This window comes from Lissotriton vulgaris, chromosome 11 (genome assembly GCF_964263255.1).
Source record: "Lissotriton vulgaris chromosome 11, aLisVul1.2, whole genome shotgun sequence".
Lineage (NCBI taxonomy): Eukaryota > Metazoa > Chordata > Amphibia > Caudata > Salamandridae > Lissotriton > Lissotriton vulgaris.
Genome location: NC_141699.1, coordinates 543463688 through 543488599, shown reverse-complemented (window position 1 = coordinate 543488599; position 24912 = coordinate 543463688). Strand labels below are relative to the sequence as shown.

The 24912-nt window shown below is 42.8% G+C and overlaps 1 protein-coding gene across 10 annotated transcripts in view; it reads right to left on the bottom strand.

Moving 5' to 3' along the window:
* Positions 1-24912, bottom strand: part of ANK1 (ankyrin 1) — a 1037654-nt gene that overhangs the window by 242188 nt on the left and 770554 nt on the right. The window lies entirely within an intron of this gene.

The following is a 24912-nucleotide window of genomic DNA, read 5'->3' as shown; positions in this document are numbered from 1 at the left end:
AATACCGAAACATACCGATTCAGTATTTAAGAACAGGCAATTGGGATGTAGGTAATTTTACCGAAAAAATTACCGAATCGGTAAGTTTCGGTAATTACCGAATCGGTAAATACCGATTCAGTAATTGGGGGAAACATTGAAGGGTGGCAGGGTGTCACTTTGACACCCTGTTGCACCCCTCAATTGTGTATGGGTGCACATGTTGCAGACATACATGCCCTAAGGGCATGTATGTCTGCAACATGGCACTGTTGGAAAAGCAAAAAAAATGCTTTTTCAAGGGTTTTCATTATTTACCACCAACTTCTAGTTGTTGGTAAATAACGAATCCTTAACTTAGGAATGCACTAACTTGAGTGCTTCCTACATCCTGGATTCGGTATTTTACCGATTCGGTATGTTAAGAATTCGGTATTTTACTGAATCCTTAAATTACCGATTTGGTAAAATACCGAATCCTTAAAAAATGCCAAGACATCTGGAAAGCCCAATACCGGTTGCTAACGGCCGAAATTCGGTAATTTCGGCCGTTACCGACCGGTATTTGGCTCCCTACATCGGGCCCTATGTATCTACCAGAAATATTATTACTAAAGGCAAACAAGGATTAGTTACTTTCCTGTAATCCTAGTTCTCATCCAGGGGTATACTCATCAAAGTCATAATCTATGAATAATCCCTGCCCATGTGCAGGATCCCGGAGCATATAGAAAATACATATATATATATATATATATACCTATATATGCATATGTGAAAACATATATCTATGCTGCCTAAGATATTTCCACAATGGCCAAAATGCTGAAATTACATAGGTTTGCATAGCAGCACCTATACTCTCCCAACGCCTAAGGAAGAAAGAGAGCAGTAAACATTATTCATACAACAATGCTTTATTGCCATTGAGAAACCTGTAATTGCAGGCATTTGCCAGTAGGCTGCAGTAGAGTATAAAGAAAACAAAGAAAACTGACACCTTGCCTTTAAGGCATTAGAGTGGGGGTACCGTGCGTTTAACCCTTTTGCTGCGGCGGCTATTCCGCCGCAGTGCGCCGACGCTGGTGACGGAACCGCTTCGGCACACCCCTTGGGTGAGCTGTGCTTGTGACGGAACGGTTCCGTCACGGCCCTGCCTGCTCAATAGAACGAACCGCGCAGGCGCAAAATCAGCGACGGGCAGGCGTGGCGAGCGGGCCGTGACGGAATTGTTCCGTCACCAGCACAGCCTACCCGAGGGGCATGACGGAACGGTTCCGTCACCAGCGTGGGAGGGGTTAAGACCTGTAGGCGACCCCCTGCTTCCATGATGCACCATTGGTGGCAGTTAGGTCAGTTATTTTTGGAGGTGCATAAACACCTGAGTAAATCCGCAATCAACATACTTTAACTTTGCAGTAATGCTCGTCCGGGGAGGTGGGTGGGTTGCTAATGACTTTGATGAGTATATCCCTGGATGAGAACTAGGATTACCGGTAAGTAACTAATCCTTCTCATCCAGGGTATACTCATCAATAGTCATAATCTATGAATAGATTAGCAAACCCATACCCAAAGTCTCGCGGATGAGCAATCAAGTACATAGCAAAAACATGAATCAATATCACATTTATAATGCAGTTATGCAAACAAATTCCCCAAAGAGGCCTGTCGCACTTGGGCATCGGCCTGTGCATCTGAATCTAGGCAGTAATGGCGGGTAAAGGTATGTACTGAACGCCATGTAGCCGCCTTACAAATCTCAGATATAGGAATTTTGCAAAGGAGAGCTGTTGTAGAAGCTTTCCCTCTAGTGGAATGTGCACATGGTTTGCCCTGTAAAGCTTTGTTAGCTAATTGGTAAGACAGATCTATACAGGAGACGATCCATCTTGAGATAGACCTTTTTGAAGCTGGCAGGCAGGTATTTGTTGTACCATAATTAACAAAGAGCCGGTCAGACTTCTTAAGTGGAAGAGTTCAAGCCAGGTAAAATTTCAAAACCCTCTGGAGATCTAGGGAGTGTAAAGACCTCTCCAGGGAGTGGTTGGTTGAGGGAAGAAAGTAGGCACAGTCATGGTCTGATTGATATGGAAATCCGAGACCACCTTGGGCAGGAAGCCTGGATGTGTTCTCAGCACCACTCTATTGGCATGAAAAACTGTGTAAAGTTCCTTGCAACACAGGGCCGGGATCTCACTCACCCATAAACTTGGTAAGTACGATGTTAAGCTCCCAGGGAGGAGAGGGGGACCTCACTGGTGGAAACACTTTCTTAAGCCCCTCTAATAAATCTTTGAGCACAGGCATGAGAAAGAATGAGGTCTGGGAAGGAGACTTCCTGTAGGCTGTGATTGCCGCTAAGTGAACCCTGATGGAAGGGTACTTCAGGCCTGACCTTGCCAAGTGCAATAAGTATGGGAGAATCACCTGCTCCTGACCTCGAATCGGATCAAGTGCATGGTCCATACACCAAATGTAAAATCTCTTCCACTTGAAAGCATAAGTCTTTCTGGTGGAGGGCCTCTTCGCTTCTCTAAGGATGTCCATACAGTCAGCCGAGAGGTCTAGCTGGCCATACTGGATGACCTCAGGAGCCATGCCGTCAATCAAAGGGAATGGATACACCCTCCCCTCGTCCTTGGTCAGCAAGTCTGGGCGGCAGGGCAGCCTCCGGTAAGGAACCTCTGACAGCTGGAGGAGATCCGGGTACCACCACTGGCGTGGCCACTCCGGTGCTATCAGGATCATCCTGGTTTTGGTCCTGTAGAATTTCTGTATCACCGCCGGGATTAGGAAAAGCGTACAGCAATGTCGGAGACCAGCTGATCAAAAGTGCATTCCCCTGTGATCCCTGCTGGGGGAATCTAGATGCGAAGACGGGGCATTTTGCTTTTGCCGCGTCTGTGAACAGATCTATGTCTGGCACTCCCCATTGTCGAAACACCTCCTGAGCGATGTCTTCGTTGAGCACCCAGTTGTGCGCTTCTACGAAGTCTCTGCTTAGGCCGTCCACCTGAACATTCAGAATTCCTGGGAGGTGAACTGCAACGATGGAGAGACCTCTCGCCAGAAGCCACCGCCAAATGGATTGAGCTTCCAGAGACAGAACTCGTGACCTGGTGCCTTCTTGTTTGTTCAGATAGAACATTGTTGTTGTGTTGTCTGTCTGAATATGAATGTGGGCTATAGATAAGGGGGTTATACCCAGGGGAGGTTACGGGGACCTGGGCTGTCAATTGTAGTATAAGAGGGGGTCCCTGTAATCATGAACCAAAAAGGTATTGACAAAAACAGTATAAATAATCAAAGAAACCAATTGGGAAGCAGCATTGTTTTAATCACAACGTGCTAGTATCGTATTGTATACATCACATTAAGCAATCATTACTCAGTGACAGTATAGTGGTGCCCCGAAAAAAGGAAGAGAGGGAAGGGGTACGTGATAAGTGTAGGGATTAGGTGAAGGAAAAAAGGTAATGCAGTGACAGTAGAATCAACAAATAAAGCAAATTAGGTGGAGTTACACGTCAATGTACTCATAGACCGACCATTAGGTTCACATACAATACTAGGTAAAAGTCATACTCCAAATGAACAATTAATGAAGTCAGTGGGGTGTGGAGCTGACAAGCAAGACCAGAATATTGTCGACGTTTCGACCCTCGTGTGCAGATATAGGTTAGAATCTTGCCGTGGGGTCTTCCTCAGGACTGGGGATAGGGGGCACGTGACCTAGTTGGTGTACAAATAAATTGGTATTATTCAGAAGGAAATGAATTCCCATACAATAACTCAAGTCTAGAAGGCATGCCACGTTGTTAGTTTAAAATTGCGGGAGCTTGACAAAGTCATATGAGGTATAATAAATATATGTCGCCGAGAGCACGACTTGTGTGTCCAATAAATGTATCTTTGAATCTGACTCACAGTAATTATGCAGACAGGAGGGGCAGCATGAAGGTGGGTCTCACCGCATGGGGACAGGTCGAATACATATACCAAGGGGCGCATCATGAGTCAGCAGCATCTCAAAAATATTGCGGGTCAAAGTTGTGGATGACACTGGTACCATGTATTTAATATTAGACTAGAGAAAGTACCACACCGAAGGTGTGGTGTGCAGTTAAACTCAGTATGTAGAGAATGGGTAGCGGTAAAAGAACTGTGAACAAGACTTTAGACACGTCAATTTTTACCGAACGTTCGATAATTACAGGCAAGACAGAATAGTAAGTCACTCACAAATTCAGTGCTCAGAAGAGCCTGTATAACTTGGTAGTAAGGGGTCCGTTAGACATCCAGAAGGTCAATGCGTCTGCATAAGGAAAAATATACAGAATACAGACTTTAACCACCGACCAGGGCAGACGTGTATTATTCTGTTAAGGTAGCCAGTGAGAGACTTACCCGACAGCCGTAACTTGTCGACTTTCGGCATGGGGTGATCGGTACTCGCGAGGAAGCATCAAGTCCGTAGCAGGACTAGATCGGATAGAAAAAGGAAGGTTGTTGCTGGGCTATATAGGCAAGTGCATAAATAAATGCATGCATTGGCGAGGGTGCTGAAGCTTACCGGTGTGCGGAATTAGTCAGAAGCCGTTCACTGCTCGCAATAGAATGGGCGAAGCAGAGTTCCGCGTTTCTGCGAAGTTGTCTAGGTTACAGGTCACGTGACCTGAAGATATGGTGGAAAGACTCTCTGCCTGTGGTGGGTGACGAGGGGTCAGGCAATTCATCGGAATTAAACATAGCAAATTGTTCCTAACAAGCAGTTTAATGGTGTACTGTATAGACATGGCATATGAGAACAATATAAACAAATACACAAAAATATCGACCAGCAGACATGATTTTAAGAAGATCTAAAGAGCCGATCTAGTTTGCAGCAATAAGGTGTAGTTTTTCCATAATTATCGTGCACATATGACTCGTTGTTCCGGCTGTGATCCGAGGCAGTTCCCAGGCACAAGCTGTTGTTAATACATCGTTTTAAAATAGCTAATAACGTAAACAATAAAATTTACATGATCACGAAGTGGCTGTGAACAGTGTTGGCAAGCTGATGAATTACATGGCGTACCTCACACAAGTGGGTAAAGGCCACTATAGCTCCGTGACATCAATAATTAAGAGGGGTAAATTGCTGATTATTCATGTCTGCGTTCAACACTTAATGATAGCATTATAATCACACCAAAGTCTGGACATAGCTCAGAGAACACTCAGTATCTCAGCAGCGCTTGGGTACATGGCGTACATCATACAGGCGGATATAGGCCATTATGATTCTAATGTGATGAATTGTTGATAATTAAGGAAAAACCATACATTGTGACCTTATGGATGTGGCGTACCTCGCCCAAGCTGGTAAAGGCCACTTACAGTATCTCGCTACACATCAATATAACATTTAAATGCTAGTGTCTTGAACTGTGCAAGGTTGAAGTCCCACCCCTGGGGTAACCTTGGTAAATAGATTCGGGGGTTCAAGGGGGACTCTCAAACATGGCATTGATTGTGAGTATGGCTACAGACCATGTATCCTGTCATTGAAATTATCGTCAAGGTAGAGTGGCCAATTGGGAGAATGAACTGTCCTGTTCGTTGAGCCCAGATTCGATGGAATTAAAAGTAAAAATCCACTTTAGTTCCCGGGTGTTGAGAATGTTGGAAATATTTCCACCCCGTGGGCCCAGTGTTGCTTTCTCGATGACGACCCACTTTAGGCTTTCAGGAGCATGGCCTGCTGTTGAGAAATGGTCGACAAGCGGAGCCCCCTGAGTTTTACATCTGATCCGGCTCATATGCTGAAGTATTCGTGATTTTGCTTTTTGTTGGGTTTGTCCAATGTAGATCAATTGGCATGGGCACACAATCGCATAGATAACGTTGTCAGAGTTGCAGTTGGTGTGCGATTTCATAACAATTTTGTGACTTCCATGTGAGAATTCTTTGGTTTGGATAGTGCTGGCGCAGGCTTTACAGCAACCACATCTGAAATGGCCCAGGATCGGCGGAAGGTTCCACAGGGTTTGGATGGTAGGATCTTCAGGTGTTTTCAAAAGAGAGCTTACCACAAGGTCCTTGATACTCCTGGCCTTTTTGAATGCATGAAGGGGCAGGTCAGTTTGTTGAATATCATCAGAGATAAGTGCCCAATGGTGATTTATTATCTTTTTAATCCTGTTACTGGCGGTGCTGAATGTGGTGACACATACCATTTTATGTTCAGATTCATCTTTCTCAGTCTTAGGGGTCAAAAGTTCTTCTCGAGGATAGAACCAAGCTCTTTTGCGTGCACGTTTGACAAGCTGTTTAGGATAACCTCGAGCCAGGAGTCTCTGTTTGAGTTCCTCAGATTCGCTGAAATAATGATCTTTGTTCGAGCAATTACGGCGAATACGTAAAAATTGCCCAAAAGGCAGGTTATCACGGAGGGCACGAGGGTGGTGACTCTCATAGTGCAGGAGTGAGTTGCGTTCAGCCGGTTTGCGATACAGAGTGGTAGATAAAAGACCAGCCTCGGCGTAGATGGTGAGGTCAAGGAAGTGTATCCGATGATTGTCCGATTGAATGGTAAATTTTAAGAACAGAGATTGTTCATTGAGCCAACAGAAAAAAGTCGTTAGTTGTTGTAGGTCTCCATGCCAAATCAAAAGAATGTCATCAATATAACGCATCCAGAGATATAGTTGGTCTCTGAATGGGTTAATTGGATTAAGTACAGTGTCTTGCTCAAATGCTGCCATATATAAAATAGCCACATCGGGAGCAAAAGGAGCCCCCATGGCAACTCCTGAAATTTGAATATAAAATTTGTCCTTGAACACGAAGAAATTCTGGGTCATTGCTATGCGTAGTAATGCAACGATAAATTCAGTCGGTACTTGAACTGGAGCAGGTCGCTTTTGTAGGTACCGTGTGACTACCATCAAGGCTTCCTGTTGTGGGATGCATGTATACAGAGATACGACGTCACACGTGGCTAACAGTTGGCATTCCGGATTGTAAGGTTGGCCCTCAACAACATTTATGGTGTGCATCGTATCACGTAGGTAGGCTGGAGTGGCTTCTGCGATGGGTTTAAGAAAAAAGTCAATGTATTGTCCTAGGGGTTCGAGGAGCGACCCACAGCCGGATACAATAGGACGGCCTGGAGGGTTGGTCATTGACTTATGTAAATATGAATGTGGCTGGAGTGCAGAGACAGGTACAGGGACTTGAGCGCCAGATAGACAGCCTGTAGCTCCAAGAAGTTGATATGATAGCTTCTTACTGTCTCGGACCGGAGACCTTGTACCTGAAGCTGGTCCATATGAGCACCCCAACCATGCATTGAGGCATCCGTGACCACTGTCTGCTTTGCAGGCGACTGATGAAACGGAACTCCTTGCAGCAGGTGAGAACGTTTCATCCACCATCTGATGGAGTCTCTAGGAACTTGATGGAGAGGCACGATCTTCCCAGTGTTCTGACCTCTGAGACCATTGGTCCTCGGGTGCCTGCTGCAGAGGCCGCATGTGAAGGCCTGCATTGGGCACAATGTATATGCAAGAGGCCATCGATCCCAGTAGTGACAACACTTGTCTGGCTGTAGGACTCTGGGTGTCGAGCAGGGTGCGGCACTTCAGAAGCATTGATGATAACCTCTCCTCCGAAGGACACACACTTGCCACTGCGGAGTCTAGGGAGGCGCCCAGATAGTGTATTTGTTGGGTGGGGTTGAGGACTGACTTCTTGTAGTTGACTTGCAACCTCAAAGAATGCATCAGGTTGAGACAGTAAGAGAGATGGCTCTGAAGAAGAACAGGTGTGGAGCTTTTCAGGAGCCAGTCGTCTAGGTAGGGATAGACGAAGATATTCCACCTGCAGAGGAAGGCAGCCACTACCGCCATGCACTTGGAGAATGTTTGTGGGGTGGATTTGTGGCCGAACGGAAGCACCCGATACTAATAGTGGTGACGGGCTATCCGAAACCTGAGAAATTTGCGATGCTTTACTGAGACAGGTGTATGAAAGTAAGCGTCCTGCAGGTCTATGGCACACATCCAGTCACCCTGGTGAAGGTGTGGAAAGATCCGATGCAGGGCTAGCATACGAAATTTCTCTTTTATGATAAACCTGTTCAGCAGGCGCAGGTCGAGGATAGGTCTGTACTCTTTGGCTACTCCCCACTTTTGGACTAGAAAGTAGCGGGAGTATACTCCCTGATTTCTTCGTATGGGAGGAACCTCCTCTATGGCCTTCTTTGCGAGAAGGGTAGATACTTCGTCTTTCAAAAGCTGACTTTGGATTTGAGGAAGGCGCTTGAATTGCGGAGGCACTTGGGGAGGAGGAGACTTGAACCTCAGCAAGTAACCATGCTGCACAATATTCAGCACCGATTTGTCTATTGTTATGGCTTTCCACTCTTCCAGGTGACTAGCTACAGTCCCTCCCACTGGAGTGGCGAGCATTTGCGGAGGAAGCAATGACTCAAGGCTTGGGAGGCTGCTTAGAGGTGGACTGTTGCTTGTTGTTGCCTCTTCCTTTCCCCGGGCGCCTTTGTTGGAACTTGGATCTTTCTTAGTTCTGGGAGGACCATTGAGGGGTTTGAACCCTCTGTTGAAACAAACGTTTGTTGCCCTGACAGAAACGTTTCTTGAACTCCTTGCGCTTCTCCAGACCAACAGCCTTGACAGTGTTGATCTCAGCCTTCATTTTGTTCATTTCGTCATCAGCGTGAGCCCCAAATAGAGATGAGCCATTAAATGGGAGGTTCAGAATTTTATTCTTGGCTTCAGGCTTGCGGCCTGTGAAGCTCAGCCAGGCTGAGCGTCGTGCACAGACTCCATGGGAGTAGCCATGAGCGGCGAGATCTGAAGCGTCCGCAGCAGCACTTATTACCTGATTGGCTACTAGCCCTCCTTCCTGTAGAATTTCAGTGAAATTCTGCCGGTCTTCTTTGGGGAGCTTCTCGGTGAAACGTGTGAGGGAGTCCCAAAGAGATCTGTTGTATCTCCCGAGAAGGGCAGAGGCACTCACAACCTTCATTGATGACGCTGAAGTTATGCACATCTTCCTCCCATTGCTCCCATTGATCCTCCACCGTTACCAAAACGCCGGCGTTTTGGTAACGGTTACGGGGTCGGCAGACTTTCGACTCGCAAGAGACTTATCATGGTCTTGTTCACTACAAATTCATTGTAACTACCAGGAGAGACTACCGGCCAAGTTTTGCTTTTCTGCACTACAAATACTGGCTCATATATTTTGAGTAAGACTGGCGGTTAGGTACAGAATACACTCTGTACACTGAATCTTGATCTTTTGTGCCAACAGCAACTTTATTGAATATTAGAAGAACTGACATGCAGCCAAATATATACTGATAGGAAGGAAGGTTTCCTTAACCTACCCCCTACCAATATTGCGGAGACACTTCTGGGTGATACAATCTCGCCGCAATACCGTGGTCGCCATACATTAGTCGTCCACATATTTCTCCTTTTTGCCTTGAAAAAGTCTCTGTGAGACGAAACACGTGTCGGCGGTGTGAGCTGTGAAGTTGTTATAAAATAATTTGATATTTAATAAAAGATTCTTTGGAGGAACATAAGCTGACTTTGATCTCTGAATTTGGAGTCGTACAAATACTGGACATTATATGAACTATGATTATGGACTAATGCTAGATAGTACAACGGGTTTGAACTCTGAACATAGCCCGATGTTTTTCTATGTTACATACTAATTGAATATTAAGTGGAGTGCTGAAGTGGCTTGTTATTTTTTCTCTTGTTATTTAGGCATTTATGCCTTGTTGACATCCCTGGTGGTGGGTGTGTACCAGGCCATAAGAGCACCCGTTTGTGGACAAATCAACATTTATCTCATTTTGAATTATACGTCTTAATTACACTGTGAAGAATATTACCTTATGTGCGGATGTTTTCTCTCTTGTTAGGGAAACACTACCACCATTTCTTCTGCTTATAGGTGCTACTATGCAAACCTATGTAATTTCGGCATTTTGGCCATTGTGGAAATATCTTATGCTGCATAGATATATGTTTTCACATATGCATATATATATAGGTGTGTATGTACTTTGCCAAATTAGTGTTGCATAATGTCCCCGGTTCTTTGATAACCCATAACTCCATCTCTCCTCACAGGTAGGTCTTGCTTTGGGACTCCTTTATAAGGTGAAAAATGTGCAGAATGATGTAGCCATCAGAACAAAAAGTTCTCATCCAGGGGATACTCATCAATACTCATAATCTATGAATAATCTCCGCCCATGTGCAGTATCCCGGAGCATACAGAAAATACACACACACATATATATATATATATATATATATATATATATATATATATATATATATATATATATATATATATAGATATATATAGATATATATATACATGAATGGAAAAGGTCAGTTCAAATTCCTCCCAGCTATTCAGCTGTTTAAACAAAGACCAACGAGTCCCAAAGTTTTTGGCAAAAGGGTTTATTCCTGCAAACTCAGCAGCGCAGTAGATGACGCGTTTCGGGCAAAAGCCCTTGATCACATCAGATTTAAATTCCCACAATGCCCTCTTTAAATGCTTGTGAATACACCATGTGACTAGTGAAACTAGATAACATACTACTAGTAAAAGTACTTGTTTGAAAAGGGGTACATGGTTGTATTATTAGGTTGTTCCTATGTCTTTGATACATTTTAATAACCAAGTTAATATAATACCTGCATGAATGCTGGTTAATTCAAAATTAGCTTATAGTCCAATATGAGTTATACTCCATAAAGTGCATATTATTTCCTTGCTGTTTGTATGTGCAAAATATCGCCACTCATAAATACATTACTATAAATATAAATATGAATATAAATAAACATATAAATATCATAGTACAAAATTTCAAGACATAGACCCTTAGAACCTAATTTTCAATTCAAGTAATAGATAGCACCACAAAGTTAAATAGTACAGAAAAAGATAAAGGTCAGCCTAACCAACCCATTGTTAGGGATAGAGGATCTAGCTGCCAAATAGCAAGCATCCAGAGTAGACAACAATGGTCAAGTGACATAACTTTTTCAATACATGGATTGGAAAATTCCCCGAAAAGTGATCCAGAGAAAAATTTGCTAGAAATCAGATTACAGTGCTGTAAATTGTGATGCAAACTGACACTCTACCTCCAACAGAGCTTTAAAGCAATACTTAAATAATTTAAGATAGAGATACCTGTACAGAATAAGCAAACCTTAAAAACCACCTTCTATCAACAACTTCCACTAAGTCATCAATATTTCTAGCCTTGTGTCCTCAAGCACGCACCACGAAGGAAGCTTTAATAGCTTCTGACGATTGAGCTTCTCTGTATTATCCCAATCAATTGAACTCCAATGTCAACTCTCAGCAGCATAAAGAGCATGGGGAATTACATTTCCTTTAAAAACTTTCATGATTGATTCACCTGTGCCAACCAAGCATACCAATGATCATCTGATGAGCTGAGGGTAGCAATTTTTTAATAGTCATATGGTTATTCCCTTTTAAATTATATAAGAACAGCAGTCCTAAATATCTATACTTGGAAACCTGTTTCAATCTTGTCTTGTCTAGCCACAGTTTTTACTGTGTGCAGAAAATGAGGATTTGGTGTTTTCCACATTAACAACAAGTTTATTAGTCCGACAATATTTTCCTAATAAGTTTAGTTTACGTTATAACCCAGCACAGGTATAATCCATGATTATTAAATCATCTGTAGAGATCTAACAAGAAATATGCTTTAACTCTATTTCAGGAGAAATGAGTTGGGATTCTGCAATATATCAGGATAATCTATAAAATAAAGGCTGAAAAGGGACAGAGACAAAACAAAGCCCTCCTTAAGACCACTGGCAAACTGAATAGGCTAAGAAAGATGACCATACAGCTCAATTTCAACCTACACCCATTTATTACTGTCACAATCCTAAGATACTTAACCGCATCGCTGCTGAGCTCGTCATCAACATCGAAGGGGTTAAAAGACCTAAGCATGATGACGATAGTTTAGCTCAAAGGAGTGCCTTATCCACCCGATTGAAGGCTTCCCGAAAGTCTACGAAATGGCAGCATCACTCATTCGCAACTTCTATAGATCAATGGATAAGGAACCAATGGGTAAAACAATGGTCCAAGGTGGAATGATTGGGATGTAAACCCCCTTGTTTCCAAGGGACAATCCCCTTTGCAGACCACCAAACAAGACCTCTCTAAAAGCACTTAGGAGAAAACCAAAGTGAATCTGTAGTTCTGTGGAACAGTCCATTCCCCTTTTTCAAGATCAAGTTTATTGTCACTCCTGTCCACGAGTAAGGTAATACCACAAAACAGACAGCCCACTGAAAAAGGAGCTAGTACGGATGCCCACCACACCCAGAACAAACAAAGGATTTTTGCATGTACATTATCAGGGTCCATCACTTGAATTAGTTTAATTGGTTGAATTGTTTAAAGGATTTCCTGAAAGTTCATCATGGAAAACAAAACATCATGAACAACATATTCCTGTGGGACCTACATGTCACTGTATAAATTCTCACTCTATCTATACAGGATGCCAAATACATAAGCCAAGATTCTTCCGGCACCACACACTGGATATCTCCCAACTTGATTGATCCATTCATTAGATCCTAATTTCATCTAAAGTTGGTCTTGATCCTATTTATGAAGCTCCTAAACTTTGATCTTAATAATTTCAATTGATTCAAGAGTACTTTTTTCTGAGTTCATCATGGAAATCAAAACATTCTCAACAATATATTCATGTGGGTCTTCCTGGCACAAAATAAATCCTCACTCAGTCTGTAGAAGGAACCCTAACATGTGACCCAAGATTCTTCAGGCACTGGGCAAGTTAGAGTGAAATAATTAGTACCTATAGTTTGGTGTAAAGGAGCCCAGAAGCACTGGATAGCCCCCAACATGATTATGTCATTCATTAGATTCCAATTTTGTCTAAAGCAGAGTTCCTTCCTAACTTTCAAAACACCTTCAAACTTTAATTTTAAGAATTTCAGCTAATTCAAGATTATGGAGTTGAAGTACCTTTTGTGGGTACGATATTTTGCCTGAGCCATTGATTTGTTTTTTTTACAAACTGAGTTAAACAACTCCATGCAAGCACTCAATTCACAGTTCTTAACATCAGAGCCTCATCTGGATTTACATACTGAAGTGATAGTCACAGCCTCTTCTCATATTAAATGTTCACACTAACTAATCGGGTTCTCAAAATTAACAGCATCCTGAAAGGGAAGTCCAACTGGACTTGTAACTTCCAGTTTAGAGACTCTTTCCTTATGCAAGCTCACGTCCTAGGAGGATAAATGAACAGGATAGGCAGGGTACCTAAGACGCAACTAGCACAGTATTTACAGAGGCCATCAGTTGCCAATGATCACTGTTTGGTGTTTCATTTAGTTCAAATTTAGAAAACCAACCAAAGTATTCCAAAGAAAGGAACATGTAATCAATAGATTGAATTACTCACCACAAATGTAAATGTATTCTTGTGTGGAATGTCAGTATCATAGCAGCCATTAGGCCTTGTTGTGCTAATAGAGCAGCAACAGCCCTCACACTCCCAGTGAGATTGAAATAATGAACTCTTAACGCCCGAAATACCCAAATTCTAAGTCTTTGGCATCAGGACCTTATCTGATTGCAAAGGGTGTATTTTCAAGTCGAGATCCTTCATGTTACCCAGCGATGAGGGAAAACAAGACCTAAAATAAAACCTAAAATAAATGAGGTCCTTATCTAATAACTCCAGCTGCCCTGAGATTGGTGGATCTAGTCTGATGTATTGGTTAATAAGAATAAACTTGACCACACCCTCCATCTACTTTCAAGCACTACTTTACAACCCAGAGCCCAAGGGCATTACATATTTAAACGTACTAACGCTGTTATGCATTTTGTAAAAAAGAACGACAGTAAACCCTCAGCGGCCTACCACCATTTACACAGTAGGCCTCCTTTGAAACTACAACAAAACCATTAATGTCTGGGCAATTCCACTGCCAAGTTTCCTGGAACTACAACTTTGAAGTGAATGCCAAGATTGTTTACATTTTCTATCCTCATCAGTGATCTTTACCCTTGGATTTTCCTGGATAACAGAACCAGACTGCATGGGGGCCCATCCATCTAAGGAAACTCTTTGAACCCTTCGGATCTAAATTTGAGTGTATAGGGGGGAAAGCTAGGGACTGAATTGTAAAATTGGTCCTGATTTTACAAGTAGGGTGGGGGTTTGGGTAAATTCCAAAGAACTTTTTTCATAATATTCCCAGAGCACTCTGCCATATCGGGTCTTGAAGTACTTTTAGGATCCCTACTCCTAGCATTTATAAAGAACTGACAGTTTACTTGCTTTGAATGAAACAATAGAGCAGGGGCCAAGGTTGACAGTTGGGGGTCCTTGAGTGGGGGCAGTACTAATTCCAGACCAGCTGGGGCGAAATTCTCATCTAATTTAATTTAATTTCTTACCAGTATTGAGTACAGCACTGATTTTGTACCTTGCATGTTCTGTACAAGTAAACATCTGGATACATCTTCCTTCTCTTCTTGTCAGTGGAGATAACACCAAAATACAAAGCTAAGCCATCAATATTCCAACCCACAGAGGAACCTGATTTTGCCACCAAGAAAGGAACCTTCCAGAGGCTCAAGTTCTCTTTCTGTTAGCTGGACGAAAGACTTTGCTCATCTTTTTAGATTAACTGATTCAAATTAGTTAAATCTCTATTAGGGTGAGCACTGTTTTTTGGGTGGAGCCCTCTACCTGTAATGGTCTGTTTGCCCAAGACCAACTCAGGGAAACCTGATACAAAACATTCTAAAAATTCACTAGGAGTCCGTTTTAGGTGCTCACAATCTTTGGTATTGCAACCCTCTTTTTACAGCTATGGTAGTCTTTGGAACATATAAATATATCACCCTTTTTTCCTTATAAGGATCTCTTACACTTGCACAAAGAGTGCTACCTCTTTAGTCTTCCTATGAGTGTATCTCAGGGAGTCGGAAGCATGCAATTTCCCATATGCTTGCCTCCAGGGAGCTACTAACATAGGTTTGCAAGAAATAAACGTTGCTGCGAGAAGGTCAGCAGACGAAGGTGGGTTACTGAGGTATCATCCTTGGCAACTCCAATTATATCCTGTAACACTGAGAAGGCACCATGTTTTTACAAAGCAGATTTAAATCTGATTGGATACTCTCGAAAACTATAGTTGTACAAGTGTCTCGAACTTGCTCGGAAGAGTCTTCTACAATGAAAGTACAATATCCAGCATTGCAGCGGAAGAAGAGGGAACCACTGAAAAAGACGTATAAGATAAATATAAGCCCCACCCTGCCGTAACGAGCCATCATTAAAGACTATATTTGATCCCATTCAAGACGAAAGTAAGGTGAAGATGAACAACAAAGGCCTCTGTCTCTCTGAGAAGAGTGTGGCAGAATCCCGATTCTTTCTGCAGCCCACTCTGCCACTCCCTACCCTTTTGGGCCTGAGAGGATGGACAGTCAAAGGGCATGCCGATTTGAAACGTTTTTTGACAAAGGCTTTAATTAAATGCGATAGTGGAGTTTGAAGTTCAGAGTCTACGCCTTTTACTTCTGAAGTTTCCGAATTTGACCCAAAGGCTGGCAATTGCTCCAGGGTATACAGATGTTTTATAGAACACAAAGATCTTATAGCACACAATTAATTGTGAACAGCTGGAAAAACAAGCAAGAAGCTTATCCCTTGACCACTGGACCAGTCAACCCATTAGTAATACGCTTAGCATGGTAACGCATCCGCACAATGGCATTGTAGAATAGAAGGGGGGATGAGTCGTGGCGAGACTGTCAAGGCTATTGCAGAAGCAGCACTGAGCCTCTCACAGCCCTGAAAAAACTGATGCAATGGACTGCATATCCAGGGAAAAGCTCAGGCAGAAAGTGGTTTGAAAGACTACTCCAGCACAAGGCTTTATAGAGGAGTAGGCAGAGAGGGGAGGGGCCCAGGTAAGTCTGTCCAAGTAATCGCTGAGGTAGCACTGAGCCTCTCAACCCCCACTAGTAAAATGCAAGTGCAGCAATGGTAACTTGATCCAAGTAACAGCCCAGGCAGAAAGGCTTTGCAAAGTTGCATCTGTGTGCTGGACTTTGTAGAGGAGAAGGCAGGAGGGACCAATGCACACTAGTCCAAGTGGTCACTGAAGTAACACTGAGCTTCTCAACCCCCAATAGTGAAGTGCAAAGGCATCAGCAGCCAGTTCTTTCATGTAACAGCCAGGGTAGAAAGTTGTTTCAGAGCTGCCAGAATATATAGTCACGCTTCTCTTTGATGATCCTTCATGTTGTCCAGATACAAGCCAGCATCAGTGTAATAGTGGAGAAGGAGGTTGTCACCTTCCATGTCATCATCTTCTGTCTGGCAATAATCCTTATTAGGCAATGTAAGGGTACTGGAGTCAGTGCCAAACAATTCTACCATCCAGGCAAATCTTCATGCCTTAGGAAGGTGTTCCACCAAAAGCCTGTCATCAAAATATGCCCTTGCTTCCTCCTACACCACATGGATAATCTCAGTAAAGTTTGAAGGCTTGTAGTCTGCTCGAGCGAAGCTCCTTTGCCAGTGCTGAAGGAGGCTCCAACCAACTAAGAGATAGCACAACTTGAAGACTTTGACCAGTGGCAGCTGGCAACAATTGAAAGTGGTGGGGTTAACAAGCTAGCACTGAGAGAAACCAGCAAAGCTGAAGACAGTGAGAGTTTCTCACAGTGCCTATCAGTAGGTCAAAAAGGTGCCGACTGCTGACTTGAGCAAAATTCAATAAAACGCTTGCAAGCAATAAACAGTAACTACATCGCTGACATGCATTACAGTAATGTTTCAAAGTTAAAATGTTTAACATTAAAACGTTAATGGAATGCACGTCACCAATTTAGTTACAGTTTATATTGCTTAAATTTTTTTTTAAATGCAATATTTACTTACCCACTGGCTGCACATCCTCTGGTCCTAGCTGGGCCCAAGAGCCAACTCCTCAAACCAATCCAGATGCTGCTCTCATGCTGTTAATTTAGGCCCAGATCTCTGTACTGGGGTGAATGTATGACATTGTTCTGCATTCTGTCTATCAACTGTTGTTTTTGCTCATGCTGTTAACCAGCATGAGGGAAGCTCCAGGATTGGTTGGAGCACGTGGCTCACCGCTCCCTCAGGCACTGGCAGCCTGCTCTACACCCAGCTGTCTAAGACAGTGCAGTTTGCAGAGGTTTCAAATGGGCTTTTCAGGCTGCACCATCATAAGCCTGCCAAAGTGACATGCACACTTTAAACTAGTGTAGCCAACTGCGACTCCTCCATGCTGCCAATCAGCAGCAAATGCCCACCCTCATACTCATCTCGGGCTGGCAGAGGAAAAAATAAAAAGGTGATAAAGTAACTGCTACCATTGTATGTTCCACTTTTGCTACACCCACAACAGGAAGGGGTGACACACCACCGCCCAAATGGAGAAGCCGCCGCAACTTTTGACTTTTTCTTAGGCATGACATTTTGAGGCACACATTTTGTGGGGGTCACAGCCACAAAATGCACCACATCTGCAGGACTGTCCAGACCCTTAGGGAGTGGCCTAAAGGCAACAGAGTCTGTCCTGAATAAGACCATCATTGTTGTCTGGAAGGCATCGACCTGTGCAAGGTTGACCGATGAAGATTGGAACTCCAGTCTCATCTTTTTCAACATTGGAACTTTATCAGATGATGAGGAAGTGTCTGGCATCAGGTACTGTTGTTGAGACTCCAGATGGTACCCCAGAGCTAATATGGGCACACAAAAAAAGGGAGGCATGGGGAAATTTACTCCTGTATTAAAAAGATAGGAATAGGTACCCTTTAACCTTTATGGTATTATTATAGTAGTATTTTATAATTTATCTATACATGTGTGTGTGCGCATGTGTGTGTGTGTGTGTCTGTGTGTGTAGCTACACACATTTGTGTGTGTGTGTTTGTGCAGCTACATAGACATATGTGTGCGTCTGTTATAAATACTACTGTAAGATGCATTGCAGAAACATTTTAAGGCAAGTGCAAAGAGGGCTTTGGGCCAGTGCCCCCTGATTAAGCTTTTGTAATAGATTGTCTAGAATTTGCAAATAATCCGTTTTTTACTTGCTTTCTATTTTCTAGCTAGTGCGGGCTGATTTTGGTTAGATTCAGCAAGCACTTTAAGCTTTTAGAGTTCATAGTCCCAGTTTAACTGCACAGGCCTTGACTTAATGCAACATATGCAACTAACTGTGCGGTGGAAATCGTAATTTTGTGCTCCCTTTGTGACTGTATCGGCCTTGTAGAGCTGCTGCCAGACTGGTGCGAGCCTATTGCTACCTAACTCCGAATACCAGTCACAGGCAGTGCAGCAAACAACACATTGGGCTCGATTCCGATCCGGTAAAATGCGCTCCGAATCGTCGTACGGAGCAATTTTCCCCGTACGAATCGTACCCGTACACGTCCCCGTACGTACGACGAAGTACGATCCGTACCAGGAGCCAAAGACCGTACGAGTCGTACAGGACTCCGTACGACTAAAATATCCGTACGAGTCTCACTCGGAACCCGCTGTACGTGACATCACTACGGTTCGCGGCTGGTTTTTACGACCCAGCAAGTACGATTCGTGACGGGTACGCAACGTACAACCCTTTTTTTTACGGGAGCTGGAAACAGCCGTAAACGCATAGTTCGCGCCGAAACAAGTACAGAACGCCCCCCCGGAGACGCCGCGTACCCCCCATGATCGCCGGGGTACGCGCCGTACCCCTGCGATCATGTGGGGTACGCGGCGTACACCCAGCGTACATGGGGTATGCACCGTACCCCATGTACGGTGGGTGTACGGTGCGCACCCCATGTACGCTGGGTGTACGCCGCGCAGCACACATGATCGCAGGGGTACGGCGCGTACCCCGGCAATCATCGGGGGTACGCGGCGTACGGTGTGTATGTGATTGAGCGCTTTTCCGTACGAATCGCCCTTACCTGTCGCGGACCGTACGAATAGCGTCCTGATCACCCGGTCCGGATCGTACTCGCCGGGTCGTACGGTGTGTTTACGGGTCGTACGGAAACGGCTACGAATACAAATCGTACGGGGGATTTTTTTTACCGGATCGGAATCGAGCCCATTGTGTGTGGGTAGAAGGCTTGGTCGGATCACTAATCTGTCTGCTTTTCTGGTGCAGTCCAGCTGGAGATTGTTTTGCTGAGGTGGAGCCCAAGGGCAGGCCACATGTCAAAATGTAGTGCAGAGTGGCATTATATGCTCTCTCCATGACTACTCTATCTATCTGGTGCCGCTGCTGGGGTAGTGTTTTCACAGTCCAGTGCCACCTGATGCAGAGTCTCCCTTCCTCATACAGCTGAGACAGGAGAGCAGTCAACATAAAAAAATACTATCTGCAGGCACAGGCCCAAACGAGAGACACTGGTCTGCATGCAGCTACTTTGTTCACACATCTAGCCTTTTGGCTTCTGTGTTGCTGGCCAGACAGTGAGACTGTTTGTTCTAGGGTTGGGCCCAGATGGCAGCTGCCCAATGAAGAGGGCTGTCAAGGATCCAACCATAGTTGCTGAGGGTGTGAATGAGCTGAAAATGGATAATAAATAAGGCCACTGGAATTATGTGGCAGGGGAGACCAAATTATGTGGCAGTGTTGAGTAAATTATGCGTCTTGAAAAGGCAGATTATGCACTGAAATGCGGCATATTTTGTGACAGTATTACTTTATTATTTTGACATTTTTATGCTGACTGGGCGTTGGTTGCACCTCATTAAGCATGGGCGAATTTTGCGAATCTCGCGTTCGCGAATTTTGCGGATTTGCGAACTCGCAATCCGCAAAATCCGCGAATTCTCGCGAATTTGCGGATTTTTTTTTTGTGTTTGCGCGGGTTTCTGCCAGTTCGTGAGGGTTTTGTACAATTTTGCAAATTGCGAACTTACCTGTCGGGTCGCAAGTTTCGCGAACTTGTTGTTTCTACGTGTCCAGCCTGTTTGGGACACTCTTCTTCATCACTGCCACTCTCTGTCACCACTGCCACTCTCTGACTACTCATGCCACCCTCTGGCCCACCCATGCCACCCTCTGTTTCATCACAGCACCCTCTGGTTGTCCAGTCAGTGTACATTATTGTGGCAACGCAAGCACACCTTCCCTGCCTCAAGTGACCTGAATTAATTTGGGGCTGATTAATGTGTCACAGAATATTTTTTTAGCTGGCACCTGCTTCCTTAGTGCTTCCTGATTAGTGATCTTTTGCACTTGCTAAGTGCTTTCATTGTTGCAAAATTAGTTACAACACCTGCCCTGCCCCAACTGACAATAATGAATTAGGGGCTGATTAATGGATTTGAACTTCCAGCCTGGCTCCTGCTTGTCTCCCTTAGCTGTAATTCAGGACCTTTGTGGCATATGTGTAACTATTCTGAGGTTCAGAGCAGGGTCACATAATAGTTTCAACTGGCAACTGAACTCTGGAGGGGCCCCTCAGGAAGCACTACAGGAAATGGCTACTAATGATGAGCCTGAACTTTTGAACCTGGTAAGTAGTTTCAGTTTTGCTAAGATCGTATTTCTGCAATTTTGCACTTATTCGCGGGGCGCGAACTCACGCGAACATTGCGAACAGTGCGAGCAAAATCCGCTGCTCGCGGATTTGCGGATTTTGCGGGAGATTCGCAAATCTCGCGGATTGCGAATTTACCGAAAATCCGCAAAATCCGCGAGCGAAACGGATTTTCCGCCCATGCTTACACCTCATTAGTTCCAGTTTAACACAAAAAATAGCAGTATAGGCCTGTAATCAGCATTTTCTGTCTGCAGTGTTGCACCCACTGTCTGCAGCGGATGTATGACATTACAACGCGAAATATTACAACGTACTCTGTTACAACGCGATTTTTACAACGCAGGATCCATTACAATGCATGCCTTTACAACGCATGTCATTACATAGCAGATGCTATTACAACGCATGCATTTACAACGTAAGTATAGGTAAGTATATCTTTTTAAAAAAAATTTAATTAAGTTAATTCAATTTATTTAATAAAATTAATTTAATTTAAATAATTTTAAAATTGAAATTAATTTAATTTAATAAATTTAATTATATTAATTTAATTTAATTAATAAAAAAATTGTAATTAATATAATTTAATATAATTAATTTAATTTAATTAATTTTAAAATCGTAATTAATTTATTTTAATTAATTTAATTTAATTAATGTAATTTAATTAATGTAAAAATTGTAAATAATATAATTTAATTAATTTAATTTAATTTATTTAATTAATTTAATTTATTTAAAGTCGTTTTTAAAAAAAAAACTGAACCCTAAAAATACCCCTGTACCCCAAAACCCAAACCCAGCCCTAAAACCTAAAAATACCCCTGTACCCCAAAACCCAAACCCAGCCCTGAAACCTAAAAATACCCCTGTACCCCAAAACCCAAACCCAGCCCTAAAACCTAAAAATACCCCTGTACCCCAAAACCCAAACCCAGCCCTAAAACCTAAAAATACCCCTTTACCCCAAAACCTAAACCCAACCATGAAACCTAAAAATACCCCTGTACCCCAAAACCCAAACCCAACCCTGAAACCTAAAAATACCCCTGTACCCCAAAACCCAAACCCAGCCCTAAAACCTAAAAATACCCAAACACCCCAAAACATATACCTCAGTACCCCAAAACATATACTCCTATACTCATACTTATTTTTTTAAATTACTTAAATTAATATATTTAATTTATAATATAAAAAAACAAATTAATATATTTATTTATTATTAATATTAATTAAATTAATTAAATAATATTAAATTAAATTAAAAAAATTATATACTTACCTATACTTACGTTGTAATAACATGCGTTGTAATAGCATCTGCTATGTAATGTCATGCGTTGTAAAGGCATGCGATGTAATGGATCCAGCGTTGTAAAAGTTGCGTTGTAATAGAAGTGCGTTGTAAAAGTTGCGATGTAACGGTTGTTTCCCGTCTGCAGCGTATGTCTATAGTATCCACTGCCTTTAGCTCAGCTAGATATATATCCCGCAGATTTCTTACTGTATGAATACAAGACTGGTTTGGAAAACTTTTCCTCAGCAATAGCTCTCCATGGCCATAAGATGGTGGTATTTTGCTTCAGGCGTGACTTCACCCCCAGACAGGATGACAGCAAAATATATTAAGGTATACAAAAATGTGACAGGCGGAATGTTTCAATTATTCTCAGGCACTGTTAATTACTCTGGCCACATCCTAATTCACCATTAGTGAATCCTCAAAACATCAAGGTGAGCTGAGTACATCGGGTAAAGAGGAGTCAAAGAAGGTGACTTCCAAGCAGCCAAAAAGACCATCTGATCCTGCCTTTAAGGGTGAAACTTCTGGTCAGCGCATTACAGTGGCGAGTTGTGCTAGGAAGGAGAAGCCCCCAGAAAGCACAAGGAAAAGAAATATGCCTCTAGCGATGATGAGGCACCAGTTAAAAGACTGACAGTTTTGACTCAAATATCGTCCACAAAAGAATTGATGATGAGCAAGAAAAAACATACTCAAGTTATGTCGTTGACAGTCTCGTCTACGGCATCTAAATACAGAGTGAGTGAGGAAGAGACAAGGGTGCTGCCATTGCAGACTACAATATATTCGACAAGATCGTCGCGGGTAAAAGAGGCATTACTGTTGACAAAAAAAAAAGTACTGTTGATGACGAGAAAGGTACCCTTGATGAGGCCTTTGCCGTCAAGGAGGATATCGCCGTCAACAACAAGATGACAATGGATATGTTTTCAAAAAGAAAAAGAGGCATTGGTGCAGAAGGTGAAGGATGGCATGTCGATGGTGATGAAAGTACAGTCGAGGGGAGAGAAAACACCTTCATCAAAGAAATGTTTCTTGGCACAAATGAAATATCCAACTCCAAAGTTGGGAGAGCAGCAGGTTCAACCCATTTGTTTCACCAGTGGGGATGCAATCACTGTAGCAGTTTATGCAGGATACTTCTTCAGGGCTAGAAGAAGACCTGAGCTGGATGAACAACATGGTGAAGTAAATGCTCAAGATCTGAACCATATGGAGGCTTTCTTCAATGATTAACAAAGAATAGAAGGAGACAGGACAGTGAGTCAAATATTGTGTCAAGAATATTGAGAAAAAAATAAGATGGTAAGTTTCTATGAGAAAGCAAAGTATTACTATTCTAAACTCCACGTATATGTAACTTGACAATATTTAGATCTTCATGGCACGTAGATGTGGAGAGAAGCATAGTAAATCCATACTTACCTTCTCAATATTTTGCTCATTGATATTTTTGACACAATATTTGTCTTCATTATTCTATTAGACATCCAGATAGGGCGAGAAATCCAGAGCTGCTGAACATTCAATATATTGATGATTATGAGGATAGGTATGGTCGTTATACTGATAACATCAGACGGCAACACCATTAGTATGTGGAGTTAGAAAGGACAAGCTGGTTCATCCATCGGAGAGAGTGGTACAAGTTCCAATGCAGATGATAAACACACTGCAGAATATGATTTGTGAAATTCATAAATTGCTACCACCAAAGACTAGGCAACAGACTGTATTCTTGGAGACACTACAACCACCAGATTTGCAAACTGAGGATTTGCAAGTGCAAGCCAACAATTTATAAATTGCTACCACCAAAGACTAGGCAACAGACTGTATTCTTGGAGACACTACAACCACCGCAAACTGAGGATTTGCAAGTGCAAGCCAACAGGAGTTCAAAGTTCAGTCAGCCGAATCAGCAGAAGAAATGCGTTATTTACCTGTAACTGCAGTTATCCAGTATTGGTATCTTTCATAGATTCACATGCCTGAATCATTCCCCGTCGTCGGGGTGGGAGTCCCCGATATATAAAAGAGTAAAGTCATAAAGACATATACATAGTAATAAGCCAGAGGCCTCTCATTAGTAACATATCCATGTCCTTTTGTAAAAAGGACCACACTTTGGCCAAGAGACAATTAGATATCACCACCCTCTAGAACCTTCCTGGAAGGAGCCCTAGTACCTCAGAATTTTGTAAGCACAGTGCTTTAGTCTACTGACATATGCAGAGGAGAAGCACTTGTTCAATCCTTGTGTTAGATCACTTGTGGGAAGAAGGACTAAGAACGATGAAGAATCCAGCAACGTCATCTGTAAACTTGGCAGGGATAGAAACAAAATATTTGGTGACGGATATTGCACTAGGATGCATCTTGAATCAGGTGAGAGCAGATTCGGTAATATGGTACGTTGTCTACAGATAAGAAAGGCACAAAATGGGACTCAATGGGAAAGAGCATGAACGTTTGACCGCTAATGCAGTGAAAATTGTACAGTCAGCTGTGATAGTAGCAAGATTTTACAGGCAGCTATGGAGTGAAATGTCACAGTTCATTGAGAAGCTGCCTGATGAAGATAAAGAGAAGAAAAGAGCAATATTGAAGGACGAAGAGCAGGTATGCTCTACATTAATTGATGCAGCAAAGGATCTATCCACATGTGCATTCAGAAAAATAGGCAATGCAACAGTAATGAGAAGATATGGTTGACTTAAAAGCATATCCTTCAGGACAGAAGTTCAGTCTTGTGTAATGTATATGCCATTTGATGGGAGTAACATTTTTTTCTTTTTAAAAGCTAGATAAAACATTACTGACAACAAAAGGCAGTCACAGAAACTGCTTGTTCTTTAGGAATGCTACAAAATAGACAGCAGTTTTAAAGTTTCAGAAGACAAAATTGGAGACAAAGGTCGCAAGGATCA